Consider the following 15,576-nt stretch of genomic DNA (forward strand, 5'->3'; position numbering starts at 1 on the left):
CCCGACCTAATAAAGTCATGGTTCTTTGACAATCTTTTATGGATCCAATTTGGATCACGGCCTTCCCACTGAAAAAGATTTTGGACCACCAAAAGTTGGTTTTCAAGCATCGACTAAGTGAGGGTATTGCTTTCTCACTTGTCCAATCTCAATCCACTTTGCACTGCTTGGCTTTGAACCTCTGAGCCCAATCCTGAGGTACTCAACATCTCCCTGCGCGTTGTCCTCACCTTCCTATCTAGCACTGTGTCTTCCTGCAATTCATTAAGATATTCAGGTAGCAGGTCATCAATAGAAGGTAATTGACTCTGCTCTTCAGGGTCCTCAATCATTGAAGGTTCAAACAATCTCAAGCAATCTGCATTTACGACTGAGTAGATGTGCATGTAAGCTGGTAGATCAAGGCGAAAAGCATTTTCACCAATCTTCTCAAGTATCCTAAAGGGTCCATACCTAATAGGCTTTAGCTTTTTACCTTCACCTTGCATCCTGTCCTTGTTGATATATAGCCAGACTTGGTCTCCAACTTGAAAACTATGCTCCATTCGATGCTTATCATACCTAGCCTTGTACTTGGCTTGGCTCTTTTCCAGTTGTTCCGGTACTGCTTGGTGGATCTCCTGGATCTGTTCAATGAACCTAGTTGCCTTGTCCACATCACTGTGTGCATCAACCATGGTATCTTTACCAAAGACAAAATCCAAAGAAGACCTTGGTGTGAAACCAAAACAGGTCTCAAAAGGAGATCTCTGTGTAGAAGAGTGTTTTGCTCTGTTGTAAGCATGTTGCACATAACATAAGTGTTCATCCCAAAGCTTAGGATGTTTGCTGCAATATCCTCTCAGTAACTGGATCACTGTCCTGTTTACTACTTTTGTCTGGCCATCTGTTTGTGGATGAAAAGTTGTGCTTTTCTTTAGTTTTGTGCCCATCAGTTCCCACAGACTCAACCAAAACTTCCCCACAAATCGAGTGTCTCAATCAGATACAATGGAAGTGGGTAATCCAAAATGAACCCATACATGTTCAAAGAACAATTTTGCAATCTGTTCAGTTGTAATCTGTTTATTACAAGGTATCAAAATACACATTTTGCTGAACCTATCCACAACAACATATAGATAGTCATGACCTTTCCTAGATTTAGGTAGTCCTCCAACAAAATCCATGGAAACACTTTCCCAAAGGTGAGAAGGAACTGGCAATGGAGTGTACAAGCCTAGTTTTCTATTGTTGGGCTTGCTTTTAGCACACATAGCACACCCTCTTACATATCTAGAAACTGTCTCATTCATTTTTGGCCGATAACAAAATCTTTGCAGCTGTGCAACTGTTTTGCTTACCCCAAAGTGACCTGATATTAGAGAAGTGCCTGCTTCTCGAATTATCTTTACTCTTTCAGTTTGTGGAATGCATAGCTTCCCACAATGATACAAGAGTTGGTCCTTAACATGATAATCCAATTCTTCTACTCATTTGCCTTGACTTAAAGTTGCATATACATATTTAAAATCTATATCTTGAGCATACTTTTCAATGTAGCTTTCATGCAATACTGAGTTATGCTTAAGTATAGTAGATGCATTTATAATTGGCCTAAATAACATATCTGCAACTTTATTGTGTATGCCCTTTTTGTATCTGATATTAAATGAAACTGTTGTAGAAAACCCATCCACCTATAGTGTCTTGATTGTTGCAACTTAGTTTGGGAGTGTAGATATTGAAGTGGTTGATGATCAGTATGTATTACTGTCTCTTTGCCCATTAAGTAATGTTTCCACTTCTTCACACTCTGAACTAATGCATACAATTCTTTATCATATGTAGGATAGTTAACTACTGCAGGATTAAAAGTCTCAGAATGATAACATATGGGTTTACCGTGTTGTGTCAACACTGCTCCCATGGCATAGTCACTGGCATTAGTTTGGATCTCAAATGGTATTTGTAGATCTGGCAGTGCTAGTACAGGTGTTGTACCAATCTTTTCTTTCAAGGTGTCGAAGGCTTTCTGATGTTTGCCTCTCCACTGAAAGACCTTATTCAATCCTGTTAAAGCATGTAAGTGAGCTGCAATTAAGGACTTCCTCCAATACTGTGCTGCTCCTAAGAAGCTTCTCACATCTGTAGCAGACCTGGGTTTAGGCTAGTTCACAATGACTGCCACTTTAGAGGGATCTATTTTCAATTCACCTCCCCCTACTATATGACCCAAGGAGTTTAGAGATATTTTGCCAAATTCACGTTTTGAGAGTTTAACATAAAGTTTTTCTCTTTTCAAAACATCTAATGTTTGCGTAACATGCTTTAAATGTTCTTCCCACATTTTACTAAAAATCAGAATGTCATCCAGATACACAATAACAAAATCATCAAGAAAAGGTCTGAGTACATCAAACATTAATCTCATGAAAGTAACAGGAGCATTGGTCAAGCCAAAAGGCATAACCAGCCATTCATACAATCCCTGCTTTGTTTTGAAAGCAGTGTTCCATGCATCTTGCTCTGCAACTCTGACCTGATGGTATCCACTGTGCAAATCCAGCTTGGTGAAATAAATCGCTTCCTTTAATTGATCTAAAAGATCATCTATGCGAGGAAGGGGATAACAATTCTTGATCGTTATCTTATTCAGTGCTTGATAATCAATGCACATTCTCCACGAACCATCTTTCTTTTTCACCAAAATGAATGGTGACCCACATTGTGATGTGCTAGGCCTAATGAACCCTTTCTCGAGCAACTCCTGCACCTGCTTCTTGATTTCAGCATTCTTTAAAGCAGACAACCTTTTATACCTGTGACTGCTATAGTTGTTTCATCTCCTGAGTCTGATCCCAAATCTTTCTGAATAGCTGCAACAGTCTTCTTCTTCTTGCCCTCGGACTTCTTAGGTCTCAGCTCTGGATGCAGAATCCAACAATGCTCATCATCATGCCCATCCTTTTTACAGTGAGTGCATGAAGCTTTGGCTTTCTGTGCAGTGTTAGCCTTCCTTGCTTTCCACTTCTGCTTTCTTTTCTCCTTGCTCTTGCTTACAATGGGTTGGGATGGTCCCCCAACTTCTGGATTTCCATTCTTTCCTCTAGCTTCTAGATGAGTAGCTTGTACAGATACCTCATCTATACTAGTGGGATTAAACATGAGGATGGTATGCCTCATGTAGCTGTGTAGACCACCAATGTACTTTAAAAGAGTCTCTGGTGAGTCTAATTAGATACCCAACATCAATTCTCTCTTTCTGAATTCTTGAGTATACCCTTGCACACTTTGCCCTTTCAACTGTCGAAGAGTTTGCCAACTCATCATGGCTTGTTGCATGTAGGCCAATGGATAGAACTGCTTTTTGATTGCAACAACAAATTCACTCCAGACAAAGATGGTCTTACCATGCCTTTTTATATCAGCTTGGGTTCTGCCTTCCCACCAAACCAAGGCAATGCCTCCTAGGCGTAGGCTTGCCAGCTGAATCTTACTCTTGTCTGAGTCTATGTTTTGTACCCTGCAATACACATCAATTTGTCTAATCCAATTGTCCAACTTTTCAGCATTTAGCTCTCCATCATATATAGGCAAATCAAATTTAACATCTAGCTTAATTAAAGATGCTTTCTTATTATGCACAAGGCTATTAGGAGGTGTGAGAAAGCTTTCCTCTTTCCCTTTCCCTTTGGAGTAGTCATGGAAGTGAGACTCATCTTCTTCTTTATCTTTTTTAGAGCCTAATGAATCCTCCACCTTATGCTTTCTAAAGTCTCTGTATATTTCTTCTACCATAGACTTTATAGCTAAGAAACTCTCTATGAATTGAGGGTCTGGCCCCACAGAACCTTCATCTAACATTGTCTTCCGAGAATAGACTCTCCCAATTTCAGGATTAGTTTCCACCAACTCTCCTTCTCCTAATTTGAGCTTTGATCTAGTGAGCATTCAGAGCTAAACCAACACAAGCTTGTCTAACCTTACAACCTAGAGCTCTGATACCACTTGATCTGATATTCACCCTATGAGTGACATCAATTAAAGATTTATTAAACAAAGGTATTACAGACGCATGTGTTGGTGTGTGTTCTGTGTTATTGAAGCAACGGAGCGATCAGATTGCCAATACACAGACATTTAAATGTAAAGACGGCAGAGAAATACAGTAAGCAAACACAAGAACACAAAAATTTAATAAAGAGTTCACCCTATTCTCCAGGGCTACATCTTCGGTCCAGCTTTCAGTGGTGGTCTTGTTTTATTGTGTCTTAAGCAGAGAATTACAATACAGGGTCTCAATATGAGTTCTCCTGAAGCAGATTCGCTTGGCAGGGTGGTTCTTGGATTCCCCAAGCCACTTGAGTACACAGACTTCTTCCTACCAGCTCTGTGACCTCCTGGTCTACAGTGGAGAGCCCAATGTGGTGCTCAGCCTAGACAAGTCCTCTCTGGGATGGCTCGGATCTCTCAAGCCTCTGGTGCTCGACGCTGCCTCTGGTCAGCTCGGCCCTTTGTCCTCTTTCTGCTTTGCTTTACTGCCTTCTTTCTCTGTTTTCTGTCTCTCTATGTTCAGTCCTCCTCTTAGGGTTCACTGTTCCACCTTTCTGTCCCTCAACTTCGACTAACTGTGTATTCTATCTCTATTCATGGCTTTGAAGCCATTCGTTCCAAGACCATTCGGTTCCTCTTCCGCCTCTGTCGATTCACCTTCTGCAGCTGCACTTGGAGTTCCCTGTTCAGCATCATTATCAGCGCTCAGGGAGTGGCCACATGTCCTCCTCTAAACGGTGCTAGCCTGTTTCATTAGTTCGTTTCTTCAGTTACGTCATAGATGAAGTCTTTCTCCACTGTGGCAGTCAAACGGATTCCAAATCCTTTTAAATCGCGGCTCATTCCTTCGTCGATTCCGCTTCCTCCATCGGGCGCAATCTCAGCCGTTCGATCTGGGTCCCCCAAATCCAACGCCATAAGCACGTTTCGCGCGGTTGACTTGCTCGACTGATAGCGCACGATCAACGGCAGTTTTCTCTCACCTCTGCTTGCCACGCATCGATCGATGAATGGAATTGCTCTGCTCTCGTCCAAAACCTCTTACCGTTTGAGGGCACCCCAATCAATACCGTCGGTTTTCTAGAGCGCGGGTCCTGCCTTTGTGCTTTAGCGCTTTTCGCTTTCCGCCCGCAGTTCTCTAGTTCCCTCATGCGTCCCAGTGCTCGGGCTTTTCCATTATGGCCCTGTTCACCCAGCGATGCGCGATTAGCGCTAAGCACATCAAAAATCACCTTATTTTCCTGATCCGGGCTCCCAGGGGCTACTTTGACCTATTGCGCGAGCCTTGGTCAGCGCGCTTTAACCGAGGTCCTCGTCGTTCCACGCTAGTTGCCATTGCCACTAGTTCAAGGTGTTTTTTATCGTTGTTTTGGATTTCTTTAGAGATTTGTCCCAACCTGATACAGTCATGGTTCTTTGACAGTCTTTTATGGATCCAATTCGGATCATCTAGTGCCCTGATTCTGTCGACTTTCCTCATATGATGAAGACGGTTGGACCCCCACAGCCTGCTCACCTCTATCGTCTCTGTTGTAAGGGTGAGGATGGATTTGGTCTGTCACACTCCTCAACTGGGCCAACTTCTCATCATCCCAATGGATTCCACCCCAGAATTTCTGCATACTGGATTTCCCTTGAGCCATGAGTTTGTCTCCAGTTTCACCCGTCATTGTGCGCTCATACCCAAATCTTCCATGATCTTCTGGCTACCCACAGCTGGCCAAGATCAAGCTCTGATACCACTGTAATATTCCTAATGGAAATATTAAGTGATACTAGCCATAAATTTCTTACATGCAACCAAAAATCAAAATAAACACTGCAAAAATATTAGCACATCACAATTTACTCCAAAGAGACTGAGCCATTTTATTATATATCATGGTAGGAGTACAATAGGCAAGAACAAGTGCACCTAGGCTTGCCAAATGCAAGCTAAACAAATCCCAGGTGAGAAAACAAGGTGCCCAGATGATGGGAAGTAGTTGCTCCTCTATGCTCTGCGCTGCCTTGGAAATCTGCACTGTTGGCTGGAAAGGTACCCCTGTTTGAGCCCTCTAGACTGCTTAGAAAATTCCGCCAAATTAATCTTGGCCTCTCCTCAATAAACCTGAAAAGACCTAGAAAGGGTTGGGCCTAATTTTACCGACCACCTAGAACCCAAAATTTGAGCTCACTCCTTCCAACTAGTTGCCAAATAATTCTTCTGGTTTGAGACACCAAAACTCCTCCAAACATTTTGCAAAATTAGGAGCAAACTCCTTGAGGCTAGACCAGCAAAACCCAGAAATGATTTGGGCTAATTCCGACATCCCAAAATTACCCAAATTTGGTGCGTTCTTCTCCAGCTATTGGCCCAATGCCCATTTTAGAAATCTCTGCTAAATCCCTGCTCCAAAACTCCTCCACTGAGTTGGAAATTCATGCAATATTTCTCCCGGAAGAGAAGTGAGAGTCCAACCTTCAAATCCCGCTAACTCTAAGTGTTGTTATTTGCTGCAAGTTGAGCCCAAAAAATGACTGCACGGGCCCTAGGAAGGAAAATTCGTCCTACACTAAAGCAAGTACCTCTAACCCTGAAAGTTACTCCATAATTTCGTACTCCCTCAATGAAATTTCATATAAATTCCCGAAGGGAAATTCCCCAAGAATCTCCTCCCCTAAGCACCACGAATTAGCTTTTGCATCCCTGTCAAAGGATAGAAAAATCGACCCAACTAATAGTCTCCAATCCAGCCCAAAAATCTTTGTCCAAACTCTAGTCTAACCATAAGAGAATTTCCTGTAAAACCCGGAGCCTCTAACCCACACTTGCTCCCACAATGTGCTCCACGAAATTACCTCTACGCCCAAGAAATGTGCACTGCTAAGTAAACTCCTAAATTGATGTCTAATGGAAACTCTGAATTGAGCTCCCCAAATTACCTCACTAGGGAGACACTCGAAGTTCTCTGAAATGACGGTGGAATTGTCGCTCAGAACTTCCTTGTGCTAAACAGCACAGTTGTCTTGGCTAAGCAACTCAAGAGAACTAACGTTAGATTGTCAAATAATCAAAGATCCCCAAAAGTGAGACCCCCAAGCTCTATTTATAATTTGTTGCCCCCTTCTCTCCTTGTGGTCCCCACTCTCTCTCTCTCTCCTACTTCGCACTTCCTTCTCTTTCCTCTCTCTTCCAAGAGTGTGAGTTCCCTCAGGTCGAATTTCTCTTTCTTGTGGTCCCCACAATCCACTAGAGCCGCAATTTTTCCCTTTTCCTCCTTAAGTCCCAATGTCGGAATTGCATCCTCTCCCAAAACTCATCTCTAATGCTGAAAATCAAAATTGTTGGCCCATTCTCTCCTTGTGGTCCCCACTCTCTCTCTCTCTCTCTCCTAATTCGCACTTCCTTCTCTTTCCTCTCTCTTCCAAGAGTGTGAGTTCCCTCGGGTCGAATTTCTCTTTCTTGTGGTCCCCACATTCCACTAGAGCCGCATTTTTTCCCTTTTCCTCCTAAGTCCCAATGTCGTAATTGCATCCTCTCCCAAAACTCATCTCTAATGCTGAAAATCAAAATTGGGAATATTATAATTATCTTGACCTTGGATGAACTGTTTCCTAGTCAAATACCTCAACCCCAAGTCTTGTATAATATTTCTTTCAAGGGGTTTTTCGTGGAAAGTCATCCTAGCTTCTCCCAAAGCTCACACCTCAAATTGAGCCTTTCCATTGAATGAGCCATCCTTCCCTCACTTTGAACCCTAGTATAGACATATTAATCACAAGTGAGGGATACTGGGACTCTTCCCATTGTTGAAAATCCGAGAAGAGAAAGGGACATAGGTTGTGGTGAGTGGGTTGTTTGTCCCAAATTGTTGTTGTGCCCCCTAGCTTTAGCCCATTTACTAGGCCTGCTAGTTTGTGCGGCAACATTACAATAAGTTTCTCAAATCTAATCTGTGAACTTTCAGCCTTAGTGCTGATTTGAAATATTAATTTACAATAGTAAACACTATTGGAAATACTGAGAGGTGGGTGAATCAATATTTCACTTAATTTAATTAATTTTGCATTTTCAGAGCATTGAATATTTTTGGCACAAATCAAATCAAATAATCAGCATCACATCAGATCACATGAACAATAACAAGAAATTTTACATGGAAACCCAATGCGGGAGAAAACCACAGAATGCTTTCTAATATATTTGATGAGTACACAAAGTTTATCAACACCAATTGAAGGGAAGCACCAACGCCCTATTATTCAGTTAGAAAATGATTTAGTTTTATTAGAAAGCACCAATTCCCTGCAAGGATGCACCAACACCCTGCTAGCTTCAATCTTCTGCCCTAGCACCACCCTACCACTAGGGAGTGTTCTCAAGCACTAATCTAAAGAAGACTTAAATCTCCGCCTTGCACCACCCTACCACCTTCAAAATAGCAAATAGAAGAAGAATTTGTGGGCTCTCATACCGAGGATAATGACTCGCTTACAATAGCATTCAATCACTGATACTTCACTGTGGTGTTCACTAAAACATGCACAGATCACAGTCTTCAAGTTTGTTGATTAAGTTTGACTGTTGGGATCTGACTTTTACTGATCCGAATTGGATCCATAAAGAACTGTCAAAGAACCATGACTGTATCAGGTTGGGACAAACTTCTAAGAATTCAAAACAGCGATCAAAAACACCCCGAACCAGTGACAATGGCAGACAGCGTGGAACGACAAGGACCTCGGTCAAAGTGCGTTGACCGAGGCCCATGGAGACTGCGCGGGAGGTCAAAGTAGCCCCTGAGAGGCCCGGATCGGGAAATGGAGGTGATTTTTTATGCGCGATTAGCAGGCGAACAGAACCGAAATGGAGAAGCCCGAGCACTCGACCGCGTGGGGAGCCGGAGAACCGCAGGCGAAAGGCAAAAAGCGCTAAAGGACAAAGGCGGGACCCGCGCTCTGGAAACCGGTGGTATTGATTGGGGCGCCCTCAAACGGTAAGCAGTTTTGGATGGAAGCGGAGTGATCCCACTCAACGATTGACGCGTGGCAAGCAAAGGAGAGAGAAAACCGCCGTTGATCTCATGCTAACGGTCGAGCAAGTCAACCATGCGAAACGTGCCTATGGCGTCGGACCTGAAGGCCTCAGATCTAATAGCTGAGATCACGCCCGACGGGGGAAGCGGAATCGACAAAGGAATGAGCCACGATTTAGAAGGATTTGGAGTCCGTTTTGATCGCCACGGTGGAGGAAGACTTCATCCACTATGTAACTGAAGAAACGAACCGACGAAGCAAGCTACGCCGTTTGCAAGAGGACATGTGGCCACTCCCTGAGTGCTGATGATGACACCGAACAGGGAACTCCAAGCGCAGCTGCAGAAGGCAAATCGACGGAGGCGGTAGAGGAACCGAACAGTCTTGGAACATATGGCTTCAAAGCCATGAACAGAGACAGAATACACAGTTAGTCAGAAGTGTGAACTCCGAAAGGAGGACTGAACACAGAGAGACAGAAATACAGAAGCAAGGAAGACAGTGAAGCAAAAAGCAGAAAGAGGACAGAGGGCCGAGTTGACCAAAGGTAGCGTTGAGCACCAGAGAGCTTGAGAGATCCAAGCCATCCCAGGGAGGATCTGTCCAGACTGAGCACCACATTGGGCTCTCTCCACTGTAGACCAGAAGGTCACAGAGCTAGTAGGCAGAAGAGTCTGTGTACTCCAGAGGCTTGGAAATCCAAGACCCATCCTACCAAGCAAAATCTGCATCAGGAGAACTCACATTGAGTCCCTGTATTGTAATTCTCTGCTTGAAGACACAATAAAATAAGGCCACCATTGGAAGCTGGACCAGAGATGTAGCCCTGGAGAATAAGGTGAACTCCTTATTAATTTCTTTTGTTCTTGTATTTGCTTACTATATTTCTCTGTTGTCTTTCCATTTAAATGTCTATGTAATCGCAATCTGATCGATTCGTTGCTTAAATAACACAGAACACACACTAGCACATGAGTTTGTAATACCTTTATTCAATAAATCTTTAACTAAGGTCACACATAGGGTGATTATCAGATCATTTACTTAATTAACCCTTGAACTGAAGCTTGTCAACCATTCACCTTATTCATTGCAAAGTATAGAACCAATTGTTTTAATAAAAGAAAGCTCATACCTCTGAACTTCATATCAGCGTGGAATGCTCTAGTGTTTATGATATTTTCTATCACCGTGTGTGCCTCCTCTGCCACTAGTTCGCCTTAAAATCTGCCTCAGATTTGTACCAATATTACTCTTCAACTCTGCCCTTGGAGAGAAGTCTAATCAACCCTTTGAATCCAGGTCTCAAACCGCTCCTTAATTCTGCCTTCACACAAGCCCTTAGCTATCACCTTTCTATAGTTTAAAGAAGGCCTTAAGTTTTCCCTTGATAGTGGATAATACATGACTTATAAGTTACCTTTGATCCTGGCTCTAGATGGCCTTCTAAACAGGCCTCAACACTGTCCTTTCAAGCTTCCCAACTAGGCCTAAATTCAATCTACTGTGTAACTGTGACTTGATATGCTCTCCCTCTGCGGCCTAAACAGGCCCTAAATGTGCCCTTGTCTATGGCTTATATAGGCCTCACAACTGCAGCATCAATAGAACTGACCTCAACCTCTTCACTGTGACCTAAATAGAGGTTGTTGCATCTATTTCTCTGGGGCATGAAACAGGCCTAAAATCGGCCTTGCAACTTAGCTTTTAACCTAGCTGCGCCTCCACGCAGAGCTTGGTCTAGCAGATCTTTAACCTCAAAGATAACCCTTGACAGAGCAGACAAAAATTCAATCTTCTTGACTATGGAAATCATTCAGAAGTGGCCTCAGATCAGGCCAAAGTCACTTCAGATGTGGCCTCAAATCAGGGCTCAGATCAGGCCAGATCCTGCCAGATACCCCTTTTCTGCAGTCTGATCTAGCTTCTTCCTCTTTTCTTCGAGTATGCGACAATATGCCAAACTCCCAAATATTCTGAAATGACTGACTTTAGGTGTCTTCCCAATAAAGACTTTCTCTAGAGTAATCTTGCCCAATGCCCGATGAGGATTCCTATTCTGAATGTAGATAGTTGTGTTGCATGCTTCTGCCCACAAGAATTTTGGCATATCCTAATCATATAGCATAGCCCTAGCTGCTTCTACAATAGTCCTATTTTTCCTTTTTGCCACCCAATTCTACTCCAGATTGTAGGAAGCTATCCACTCTCTTCTGATGCCCTCCTTAGCGCAATAATCAGTGAAGTCCTTATCGACATATTCTCCACCATTATCTGAGCGCAAGACTTTTATTTTCTTACCTGTCATATTCTCCACTAGAGCCTTGAACTCCTTGAATCGACAAAAAGCCTCATCCTTGGTTTTCAGAAAATAGATCCAAGTTTTCCTCGAGTGATCATCAATGAAGGTAAGGAAATATTCGGCACCGCTGAGAGCTTTGACGGACATAGGTCCGCAGATATCTGAGTGTATCAATCTTAGGACACTCTTGGCCCTGTGGTTGGCCCTGTGGTTGCTCAGAGCTCCATGGTGCAAGTGACCCATCCTTCTATGCCATAGTTCATTCAAGTCTTTGTCCCCATGATTTCCTATTAGTGCCATTGGAGATTCTAGTTGTAATCTGTACAACTGATTACTTGTGATCTCAATCTGCACTTTCTTTTTCTAGCTTGAGTGTTTGACGTGTACCTTTTCCTTGATGAAGTAGGCATCATAGCCCTTGCCTTGTAGTTGTGACACGGAAAGTAAGTTCATCCCCAATCCTAGCACATGTAGCACATTTGTGGCACGGAAACGCTCTCCCAATTTTGTCTAAAAAACTATGGTACCCTTTCCTACTGGAGTACAATTTGCCTTGTTTCCCATGTTGATCTGAAAGTTCATCTTCTCTTCTCGATATTCTGAGAAACACTCCCTGATTCCCGTCATATGCCATGAGGCTCCACTGTCTATATACCATATTTCTGATGATGCAACACTAGTCATGCACGCCACTTCTTCTTCCAACCTGGAAGCCAACATAGAGAAATCGAAATCTCTCTCTTGTGCAATCTTCTGAAAATCTGCATGAGTCCCCTGAGGTGGATGCCTCTACATCATGGTCTTGACCCATAATTGATTTTCCTTTTCTGTCTTTGATTACTTGTTCTGATACCATGTGAAAATTCTATCACTGCAGCAATTGATTTACTTTTCCTACTTATATCATAAGTTATTCATGAAATTACTTCAAAAAACATTAAAATAAATACTGCTGCAGATATCACACCGTAATACAGAAACAAACATATGCACACATTGACACAGTTATTTTGGACTAATGTCCCTGGAAAAACCCAATGTGGGACAACTGGTGCAGCAAGGGAGGATTTTATTATTCATCAATTTTCTTGTACAACAGGGTGTCAAACTGGCTTACCCACAGATAGACAAACTTCCAGCACTTTTGTAAACCCAACATAGGCCCTACTGCCCTCTATGTCAGCCTCAAACCCTCTGTGTCAGCCTACTGAGGCTCTGCGCAGCCTCTCTAGCCTTTTGCTTCACTCTTGCAGCCTCTGCGTGGATGACGCGGGCCCTTCTGGCTCTGCGCAGCCTCTACTGCCTCTGCGTGGCTTCCTCTGGATTTGCATATGCTTCTTTTGCATTGATTTTTCGTCTCTTTGTTCCGTACTTGTTGCCTCCTAACTACTCTCCAGATCACTAGTTCAATTTCTCAGCAAACCCCGCTCCAGAAATTGAACTGACTGGTCTCCCTCAGTGTGTTCTCCAAGTGCCCCTCAAGCCTCCTCTTATACTTTTTCTATTGACATCTCAATGGCCGAGATTAAGTCCCTAATCAACGACTAAGATTATATTTGGCTTGATCCATGTCTTTTGGACCATTCTAACACAGATTCATATTAATACACATTAATATTTTATTTTCCCTAAGTTTAGACTTTGGGACTCCATTAAAAATATTAATTTTTTTAATATCTCCTTATCTATTTAGAATTTGCCCAAACCCTTTCTGGGTATTGGAGATCTTATGTGCCCCAACCTCTCCACCAAATTTCGTGTCTAGAGCAAATCCGATGCTACCCCAAATCAACAACTAAGTATCACCCTGATCATCCGGCATCTACCCTTGTGTTGATGCTAAGCCTCCCTGCCCAACATCCTCTACACTTCTACATCTTGTACTGTTTCCCATGGCTCTGCTACTGCCACTGATGCATTTGTACGACAACTCCCTTTGCATCCGTGCTGCTGCTGGTCCTTTCTCCCAACATTGCATCTGCTCTGCAACTCCCTCTGCATCCTTGCTATTATCACTCCCATTTCTGCTACTGAAAGGGGTTCTTTACCATCCCCATCTTTTCCCTGAGGTAGTCAAACTTTGTCCTTCTAAGGGCCTTGGTGAGAATGTCTGCCACCTGTTCTCCTATAGGAGTGTAGCTCAACTATACATCGCCTCGTTGGACACAGTCCCTGACAAAGTGACACTGAATATCAATATGCTTCAACCTATCATGAAACACTAGATTCTCAGAGAGCTTGATGCAACTCTGATTATCGCACATGATCCTAGTCGCCTCCATATTCCTTCTGAATAGGTTCACAAGCAGTTTTCTAAGCCATATGGCCTCACACGAAGTTGTGCTCGTCACCATATATTCTGCCTCAGATGAGCTTAGAGCCACAAACTTCTATTTCCTACTGCACCAGAAGGTCATTCCTGATCCAATGTTGAAATAGTGCCCAGAGGTACTTTTCTGATCCACTGAAATTCCTGCCCAATCTGCATCAATAAATCCACTCAATCTGATATCCTTACTCCTGGTGTACAAGAGTCCATAATCGAATGTTCCATGTAAATACCTGAGAACATGTTTGGCTGCTACCCAGTTCGCCCTCTTCGGTTCCACCATGAATTGACTGAGGGTGTTGACAACGTAGCAAATGTCTGGCCTGGCATTGACCAAATACATTAGGGACCCTATGAGCTACCTGTATAGGGTGGGATCGACATCCTTGTCTTTTGATGCATCAATCTTCTTCCAGCTGGTGATCATTGGCATAGCCATAGGTCTACAGTCCTCCATCCCGAATCTTATCAGGATTTCTGTAGCATACCTCCCTTGCCAAAGGAAGAATTCTCCCTTTTGTTGCCAAACTTCCAACCATAGGAAGTAGTGCATTCATCCCAAATCCTTCATATCGAATTTTGTGGCTAGATTCTTCTTGCAGTCCCCAATGAGTCTGGATGATCCTGTCAGGAAGAGATCATCCCCATATAATACTAAGATAAGTGGCTCGTTCTCTACGACCAGATAGTAGAGATTCAAATCTGTGTCACTCTTGACAAACCCCATCTTCTGCAAGTAGCCATCTATTCGACCATACCACACTCTTGGTGCCTGCTTCAGCCCATACAAGGCTTTCTTTAGTCTGCATACATGAGACTTCTTCTCATGAGTTTCAAAGCCCTCTAGTTGTTCAATGTATACCTCCTCTTCTATTACCCCGTTCAGAAATGTCGTTTTGACATCCATCTGATGGATCTCCCATCCCATCTGGGCTACAAAAGATATCAGGTCCTAATAGATGTATATCTGGCTACTGGGGCAAAGGTCTCCTCATAGTCAATCCTTTCCTTTTGAGCATACCCCTTAGCCACAAACCTGGCCTTGTATTTCTCAACACTATCGTCTGCAGCGTATTTGATCTTGTAGATCCATCTTGAACCTACCACTGATCTGCCTTGAGGTCTTGGCACCACCTCCCAGACATCGTTTACCATTATGGATTTGTATTCCTCTACCATTGCATCTAGCCAAACCTGATGTTGAGCTACCTCCTTGAAACTGGCAGACTCTCCATCCTAAGCTACTAATGCTTGATATCTATCTGGCTGTTTTCGCTCCCTCTTATTGTTTCCTGGCACACCGATGAAGTCCTCTGAATCTCGCAAAATCTGACGAAGTTCCCTTCTAGTTCTAACTCTACCAGCAATTGCTTTTGTTCGCTCCTCCTCCACATCCTAAGAATCTTCCTGTCCTGAGGAAGAATTCTTTACTTCTATTGGTTGAAGAGGCTTAACCAATGACTCCTCTTTTGATTGCTCCTCGAAAGGCATCTCGCGAGATCTTCTGAAAGCCCTGTCCTCCATGAACTTTACATCTCGTCGTACAACTACCTTCCCGCTCTCTGTAAGATAGATTCTGTATGCCTTAGCGTTCTCGCTATATCCCACCAGATATCCCTTTTCCGCAGTCTGATCTAGCTTCTTCCTCTTTTCTTCGGGTATGCGGCAATATGTTAGACTCCCAAATATCCTAAAATGACTGACTTCAGGTGTCTTCCCTGTGAAGACTTTCTCTAGAGTAATCTCACCCACTGCCCGATGAGGAGTCCTGTTTTGAACATAAACTATTGTGTTGCATGCTTTTGCCCACAAGAATTTTGGCATATCCTGATCATACATCATGGCCCTAGCTACTTCTACAATAGTCCTGTTCTTTCTTTCTGCTACCCCA

The sequence above is a fragment of the Pinus tabuliformis genome, chromosome 7 (assembly GCF_031772625.1).
Source record: "Pinus tabuliformis cultivar Carrire ecotype Pingquan chromosome 7, CPIR1, whole genome shotgun sequence".
Taxonomy (NCBI): Eukaryota; Viridiplantae; Streptophyta; class Pinopsida; order Pinales; family Pinaceae; genus Pinus; species Pinus tabuliformis.